The 8,458-nt window shown below is 47.3% G+C and overlaps 1 long non-coding RNA gene across 1 annotated transcript; it reads right to left on the bottom strand.

Moving 5' to 3' along the window:
* Nucleotides 1-439: 439 nt before the first annotated feature.
* On the bottom strand, nucleotides 440-6,400 carry LOC141408246 (uncharacterized). The gene is made up of 2 exons (XR_012421612.1): nucleotides 4,257-6,400; nucleotides 440-1,454 (listed from the first exon to the last, which is right to left on the bottom strand). It is a non-coding gene; the product is annotated as an uncharacterized lncRNA (long non-coding RNA).
* Nucleotides 6,401-8,458: the final 2,058 nt, after the last annotated feature.

Raw genomic sequence — 8,458 nt, 5'->3', positions numbered from 1 at the left:
TCATACATGCATATTCATAGCAGCATCATGCACAATGGCTAAAACATGGAAGCAACCCTGGTGCTCCTCAGTGGATGGCTGGATAAACAAAATGTGGTCTATCCACACAATGGAATATCACTCAGCCTTTAAAAAGAAGAAGAGGCTGATACATGCTCTGACATGGATGAACCTTGAGGACATGATGTTAAGTAAAATAAGCCAGACACAGAAAGCAAATACTGTATGATTCTACTTACAGGAGGTCCCTAGAGTAGTCAAAGTGATAGAGACAGAAAGTAGGATGGTGGTTTCTAGGGGAGGGGAGAGGGGAATAGGAAGTTAGCATTTAGTGCAGACAGAGTGTCAGTTGCGGGAGATGAAAAACTTCTTGAGATGTTGATGAAAATTGCACAAAAATGTGAATGTACTTACTACTGAAATGTACACTTAAAAACGATTAGGATGATACATTTCATATGTATTTTAGCACAATGAAACATTTTTAAAATAAAATAAATTCTTTAAAAACATTCAATAAATTTTCAGCTTCTTCCCTTTGCCTCATATTATCCTTTCAATCAATGCACAGACCTCTGGGTAAATATAAGAAGGCCTTCTTAGGGTTCTTAGGGGCAGGCAGCTTTGGGGCCCATTTGGACTTCACAGTAATTCCTAAACAAGAAGATGTGTGTAAGGTCACAGACCAGCTTCTGCATGAATGGAGGCAGACACCGGCAGCTCATATAGGCATGACATGTCTCCCACTCATAATTTTTAAAGGTGCCCTTAAGCCAAGCTTCTTAAAACCTGGCCCCTTACAGTTACCTCCAGCAGCCTGAGTGGATGAAGTGACTTCCCACCCATGAAAGAATATTTCTAGCCTCGGACTGCTGTGAGCGTGAACCCTTCCGTGACTAGAGGGACAGTCAGCAGGTCCAGGAACAAAGTGTCCCTGTGTATTAGTGACCTGGATCCTTCTTCCCTGGGACGTGCTCCATTGAGGTCTCAGGGGTGTCATGGGGACAAGCACTGGCCTTTCTTACAGAGCTGGGCTTTGGGGATGGCCAGATGACAGTTGAGAGATAACAAAATGGAACAAGGATGCATTCATGTCTGGGTCACAAGTCAAGATAGCAGTGCCTGTAAATCTCTCCCCTGGCCAAGGACACTTGGTGGCCATCACTGCACACAGCAACCCTCGGATGGCCCAAGGCTGCCCTGAAGAAGGACTCCGTGTTCAACACAGCTGCAGCAGCACAGGCGTGTGCGGAGGTTGTCAGGTCCCCTGGCCTGGCCTGCTCATCCCTCAGATGTAGAGAGGCACCTCAGTGGTTCGTTGGTTTCACATCCACCAAAGAAACACATTTCGCTTCTCAGAGAAAAGAGATGTTAAACGTCTCCAATTTGGGCAAGCTGCCAGTGACAGCTAGGAGCAGAGACCTTTCCAGAACACCTCACTTTAGCAGGTCCTGCTGAGGAGGAGAAGAAAGGAAGGGCGAGGAAGCAGCACTCCTTTGTAACTTTATTTTGGTCTCATTTAAATGTGTTAAAATGAACATGCATTACTTCAGAAAATAAAAAAAGAAATACACTCATCCCCCAAAGGCGAAAACAACTGGTGCCAGTTACAGACGCTGGGTGTGAGCTGCCCCCGGGGCACATAAACGTATATTCACTATCAGCGAACAGGCCGGGGTGAATTTGAATATCAGATTTCATGTGAACAGATGTTAAAACCAATGAAATAATATTTGTCCTGGCAACGCTGCCCAGGATAAATATGATTACTGACTAAAAAAAAAAAAAAAAACAACAACAACAACAAAAACAGTATCAGGGCAGATGAATACATACCGGGTGTACTGAAGTTGAAAAACAGCTTATTTCTGAGGCTCACCTGAGTCAGAAGCTTCTCCCCAATGTCAATAAAAGAAGAAAAAGTCAAGAATCTCTTTGCTCCTTGCAGGAATCTAGAAAGAAATACGCTAAGAGACCCCGCGCATGACTCATGGTTTTCTTATGATTCCCACAAGGAAAAACCAAAAGCATAGCGCTCAGTCCATGATGAATCCCAGGACAGGTGACCTGGCAGAGTGGTTCCAGTGGGGCAGAGACAGGGTTTAATGAGAGGCTTGTGTTCCTAGAGCCAGTGGCTGGTGGATGATGGAGAGACATGTCTGGGGGGAAGAGTAGACCATGATACTTAAAAGGTTCAGCTGTAGTTTGCACACCTTTCTGGGGAGAGAACTTTGGGGTCTACTAGCCAGAGAATGATAGAATTTGGTGGGAATAACAGCTTCTCACCAGAGGCTTTTTGTGAATGTCTAATTCACATCTGCAAGGCATGGATCTCAGTAGAAGGTTTTCAGGGGTCTGAGTGCCAGGCACAGCTACACTTGCCCTTATGAGGCAAAGGGAATGGAGGCCATAGGCCATTGCCCTACTCCGGTTACATAGTCCCCCACACTCACCACGCTTCAAAATCCTTGATAAAGATAGTAAAACTACCTTTATCCTGCGCCATAGGCAAAAGCTGCTGTCAACGAAGCACCTCCTAGTCTTATGAAAACTGCTCCATTGAAGGTGGATACCTTGCCATGTAGCCCACCTTAGTGGTCACACGCCCTGCCTGGACCCAGCTCCAGCTTCCCACTGTGGGGATAACCATGCCCACAGCCCTTGTTCATAGCAGGCTTCCAGGAACCCATCCAGACGGGAACCCTGGAAAATGCCTACGAAGGATTCCAAAGGAACATCATTCCGAAGGTTCCCATAAATTCCGTAACGTGTCTATGAAACGTCTTTGAGAATGGGTTATTGGCTAAGAAATAGACCAATAATAATAATAAAAAAACAACTCTTAAAGTACAAAAGGATCATAAAATGTTTGCAATTCTTTTGTAAAATGTCAAGGATTCTTCCCACATTTGCTCACTTTCTTCTCTATAGTTATGTTCTCAATCACTGGGAGCAAAGACATGAAATATCCTCTTCGTCTGAAGATCTCTATTTTTACTCACTGCAGTTAGAAGTATAATTATTTTGTTTGTTGGTTTTGTGTTGCAGTGTTCTTTGAGGAAGAGTAATATAACCGTTTTTCTTTAATTTTTGTCAAGAGTCCTTAGGATGTTAGAAACCCTCAGAACTAAAAAAAGAAAAAAAAAGAAAAGAAGACGATCCCTGCCTGAGAGTCTGTAAGTTGCTACAGCTGTTGTTTCTAAAAATGCCTGTAATGCTCGTTTTCCAGAAAAGGAAAGTATAATACACATTTTTAACCAGTAACTCTCATAAAATATCTACTATGTTAACAGGATTTCATTAGGTTATTAAAAATACACAAAAAAGCAACTATTTCCACATCTTAAATGCTCAAATAAATTATGAGCTATCTGCACAATGGGAGTTGTTAAAATACAGCTATTAAAATTATGTTTTCAGAGAATTTTTAATATTGGGAAAATGCTCACTAGATGATGTCAAGAGAAAGTAAAGCCGGATATTAAGCCCTGTACACAAAACTTCATTGTCCTGAGGAAAAATTGGCTCATTTTTAATTTAGTTACAATGTATCGAGCACTCCTTATGTGCCGGGTTAACAGGCAAAACTCGGCATAGTTTACCTCATTTGTTCTGTTCAAACTTCCTACAAATAGATACTATCCCCATTTTATATGAGAACACTGAGGCTCAGAGAGGTCAAATAATCTGCTCTCAGCACTCTTGCCTGATAAAAGTGGCATTTGCACCCCAAGGCCCAGCTCTAACCCTCCATACTCAAACATATGGTTCCAGGACCAGAGCATCAGCACCAGACCCTGCCCCACCCGCACCTTTGGAATCAGAGCCTGAATCTTCTCAAGATCCCCAGATGATGCATATGCACCTTCAGCTTTGAGAAACTGCTCTAAACCACGCTATAAAGAATAAAACATCCGAGAAAATGCATTGGAATGTTAACAGTGATTAACTGTGATTTTACAAGTGATTTTCATTTTCTTTTTTACATGTTTCTATATTTCCCAAATGGTTTCCATGAGCAAATATTTCATCTACAATAAGAAAACTGTTGAAGTGAACATTCCATCTTCTTCATTTGTTGATACAATAGAACATAGATTTACAACATCATAAATTGCAAAAAAATAAATTTGAACCAATTTCCCCCCCTCTGCCCCTTACCACCCCTACTCCACCCCTTACCACCCCCATCACCAAAGTCCAGATCTGTGAAACGCAACCATGGATATTCGTGTAACCGGGGTGGGTGCGCTTACCTGGAGCTGTCTCTCCCCCAGGGTGGCTGCAGACGCTGTGGCTGCACCTGGGGTGACGAGGGGAAGGCTTCACCACATTCATCCGTTGGTTCAGGGGCCGGGCTAGTGAGTGGATTCCAGGATGGCATGCAATCCATGCAGAGGGATGCTGGATTCTTGTGAGATGACAGTGTTGTCACAGCCCGACATCAGAAGCCCGTCCATCTGCAGCTGGCAACATGGCGCCCACATGCCTTCCACCCGCGCATGGGCCCGTCCTGCCATCGCACTGCACGAGAGGCTTCGCGAGGACAGCACTGAGCACGGTCAAAAAGACCAGGCCAACGGCAGGCAGCTGCTCTTCCTCTCCAGCTGTTGCCACGTTCATCAAAGGAGCTCAAAAAGCACCGGGCCTCTTAAATGCTTTCTAAAAGGCCATTGTTGGGGGTGCAGACTTATCTCTGACTTTGTCCCCTGAAAACGGCCTCCTTCATACTAAGCCTCTTGTCAAGTCCTGACACTTTAACTAGCACTGAATGGCCTGTGGGCTTCTGTGTCCCCAGGAGAGGAGCTCTGTCCAAGTGGCCATCTCCAGGAGCAGGTGTCCACAGTGCTATCCACCTCAGCCCCCAGCCCCCGCAGCATCCCATTCCCCACCCCTTTTATCCCCATGATATTGAGGGACAGGTGCCAGCCCCCCAGCCAAAGCTGGTTCACCAGGAGGTGGATACTTAGCCCAAGCCAGGCCAGCAAACTTCTCAGAAATTTTTCAGTTTGGATCTAAAAGATCCCAAGCCTCGTCAGCGGTGAGAGCTTTACAGTTAAAAAGGCCAGGAGGCAGCCTGACCAACATGGAGAAACCCCATCTCTACTAAAAATACAAAAAATTAGCCGGGTATGGCGGCACATGCCTGTAATCCCAGCTATTCGGGAGGCTGAGGCAGGAGAATCACTTGAATCTGGGAGGCGGAGGTTGCAGTGAGCCGAGATTGCGCCACTGCACTCCAGCCTGGGAGACAAGCATGAAACTCTGTCTCAAAAAAAAAAAAAAGGAAAGAAAATTTAAAAAGGTCCAGGAGGTGTCAGTGGCCACGTTTCCCTTCCCAAGCCGAGTGCCAGTCGGTCTGGAGAGAGCCTGTGAAAGGTGTTCCGACGTCCAGCCTGTCATTCCTGAGGCCTGGCCTTCTGCAGGCCCCCAAGGACGTGTCCGTCTCCTCCTGGGAGATGCTGAGGCAGCACAGCTGGCATGAGTGGGTTTCTGCATCAAGCACAGCACGAACTAGAGTGGATCCAGGGCAGGAGCCATCCCAGGGAAAAGACCAGCCGTGCCAACACGGACAGGCCTGGGGCTCTCTGGATGGTGATCTGTGTCACCGAATGTGCTCAAAGAACATGCGCAAGTCTCACCAGAAAGAAATACAAGGTCTGGCGACTGGGTGAGAAGGTGCCTGCTTCTTTTCTGATGGGACGATGAAGCCCAGGACCCTCCGTGGAGAGATGCTTGAGCTGATTTCTTTCTCCTGTCATCCTCTATTGGGGTGGCCCTAAATCCTTAAAAGAGAGAGTTGATAACAGCACACAGACACGGCAGCGATGGCCAGGAAGATGAGGCAGATTGCAGGCACAGCCCCAAGCCAAGGAATGCCAGGAGCCCCCAAAGCTGGAAGAGAGAGGAGTGGAGTCTCCCCCAGAGCCTGCAGAGGGAGTGCAGCCCTGCCAACACCTTGACTGTGGGCTCTGGCCTGCAGAACAGCAGAGAACAAGTGTCTGTCGCTTTCAGCCACCAAGTTGCAGTACTTTAGTACAGCAGTCCAAGGAAGCTAGCACAGGATGCGGGTGCTGACGTAGACCTTTGAATTGATCACCAAGTTGTGCTGAGGACAGACAGGTTGCAGTGTCAGCAGGAGGAACAAAGGCTTCTGAAGAATCAGCCACCTGAGATGACTGATGAAAGATGCATAGGAGGTGGCCGCTTTAGCATAGACTGAAGCAGGAACACTGTCCTAATCGAGCCGTTCTTGAAAGGGCCAAGTGCCGGGGTAGCCCTGGGGCAGGAACTTCACAACCACCAGCCAAATGACCAGCTGGACCCATGCATCCCATCCTAAGGTTTCTGTTGGTGAAATACATCAATAAACCTGCCAGCCGGCAGGTGATCACACAATGCTTTCATCCAGGAAATCTCACTCATTATAAAGGAAATTGCAGTGAAAGGAACTCCACGCAGACAATGACGCAGGGAAGTGACCAGAGTGACGTCTGTGGACATGGAACTGGGTGGCCTGAGTCACACATGAATCAGAGGAGGATCCCTTTTGATTCAAAGGGGTACAGAGGATCGGGAGCTCCCCACCCTCTGTAGGAAAATGTTCTGTTCACAGAGCTCAAATCATTGCAGATAGCAAGACACAGAGCTTCCGACGTTGCAGAGGGAAATAAAGATTTTCTGCTGGTGTTGGAACACCCTGGCCACTTGGGAGGAGCAGAAATGGAAAGATCTTTGAAAGCACTTAGCCCTTTCAAAGATCTCCCTTGCATGGATAGTCTCTTTTGGGGCACCTGTGGACTTGGTTTGGAAGTGTGCTTCTCAGAGGGGGGACCTGGCAGGAAGCAGTCCCTTCCCAGAGCAGAGAGCACTGGCTCCCCTCAGCCATGGTGGGGCTGTGCCCGCCCCTGCTAGAAAGCAAGAGCCAGGAGGGCTATCCAGCCCTCTCACCTCCCTGTCTCTCACTCTCCCACCTCCAGGCGTGGTGTCCCATCCAAAGGGGAACTGAGGGGACCCTGGAGGCGGCCAATGCTCTACATCTGAACCCAGGCCTTGCACCCAACACTTTTTCCATGGCAGTTGGAATGCACGGGCTGTCAGGATTGTGGATTCACAAGAAAGGAGTAGATCCTTAAAAAAAAGGGGGGGGGAGGCGGGACTGGGCGCAGTGGCTCATGCCTCTAATCCTAACACTTTGGGAGGCCAAGGCGGGCGTATCTCTTGAGGTCAGGAGTTTGAAACCAGCCTGGCTAACATGGTGAAACCCTGTCTGTACTAAAACTACAAAAAAAATTAGCCTGGTGTGGTGGTGGGTGCCTGTAATCCCAGTTACTTGGGAGACTGAGGCAGGAGAATTGCTTGAACCCAGGAGGTGGAGGTTGCAGTGAGCCAAGATTGCACCACTACACTCCAGCCTGGGTGACAGAGTGAGAGTTCATCTCAAAAAAAGAAGAAAAAAGAAAAAAGAAAGAAAGAAATGTGTCTTATTTTAACTGTTTTAGCCTTATTGGGGGAATAATTCACAACTAGAAATTGTGTACATTTAATTTGTACAATTAGTTGTTTTGATAGATGTATACATTGTGAAATGACCACCACATTCAAGCCAGGTGACAGACCCATCACCTCACATAGTTGCCTCTTTTTGTGTTGAGACACTATTTTTCACCCTCTTAGCAAATTGTAAGTGTGCAATGCAATATTGTTCCCTATGGTCACCAGGCTGCACATTAGATTAGCAGAACCTAGCTTGCACAAGGGAAATTTTGTACGCCTTGACTAACATCTCCCTATTTCCCCAGCCCTCAGCCCCTGCCAACCACCGTGCTACTCTCTGCTTCTATGGGGTTGCCTCATTTTAGGATTCCATACAATGCGTGTCTTTCTGTGTGTGGCTTATTCCACCAAGCACCATGTCCTCCAGGTTCATCCATGTTGTGGCATGTGTCAGAATGCCTTCCTTTTTAAGACTGAACAAAATATCATCGTAGGCATACACCACATTCTCCACTAATCCACTGAGGGGCATCTAGGCCGTTTCCACCCCTTGGTTGTTGGGAATGAGGCTGCAATGGCCACGGGGGCACAGATAGCTCTTCAAGATCCAAGTTTCCATGTTTTTCAGGTGTTTACCCAGTGGCAGCATTACCAGATTCTATGGTAGCTCTATCTTTAATTCTCTGAGGAACCCCCATATGGTTCTAGTAAATTCCCAACAGAACCCCTGGCAGCATACATAGCCCTGGGTCCACCCTGGTGGAACTGTGCACGCTTCCACCTGCCCCTCGGATCCCTCTAAGTCCTGAGTCACCGCAGCCTCACTGTGAGCCTGGCAGAGCTGTGAACACTTTTGCCTGCTATCCTGGATTCCTCTGAGACCCGAGTCACCACATGCAGCCTCACCGTGAGCTAGTATCTGCTCCACCTGTGGTTTCCAGACCCCGACCCAGGCAGGGCA

This window comes from Macaca fascicularis, chromosome 12 (genome assembly GCF_037993035.2).
Source record: "Macaca fascicularis isolate 582-1 chromosome 12, T2T-MFA8v1.1".
NCBI lineage: Eukaryota > Metazoa > Chordata > Mammalia > Primates > Cercopithecidae > Macaca > Macaca fascicularis.
The sequence above is the reverse complement of the archived record's forward strand: the minus strand, read 5'-3'. Positions and strand labels throughout refer to the sequence as shown.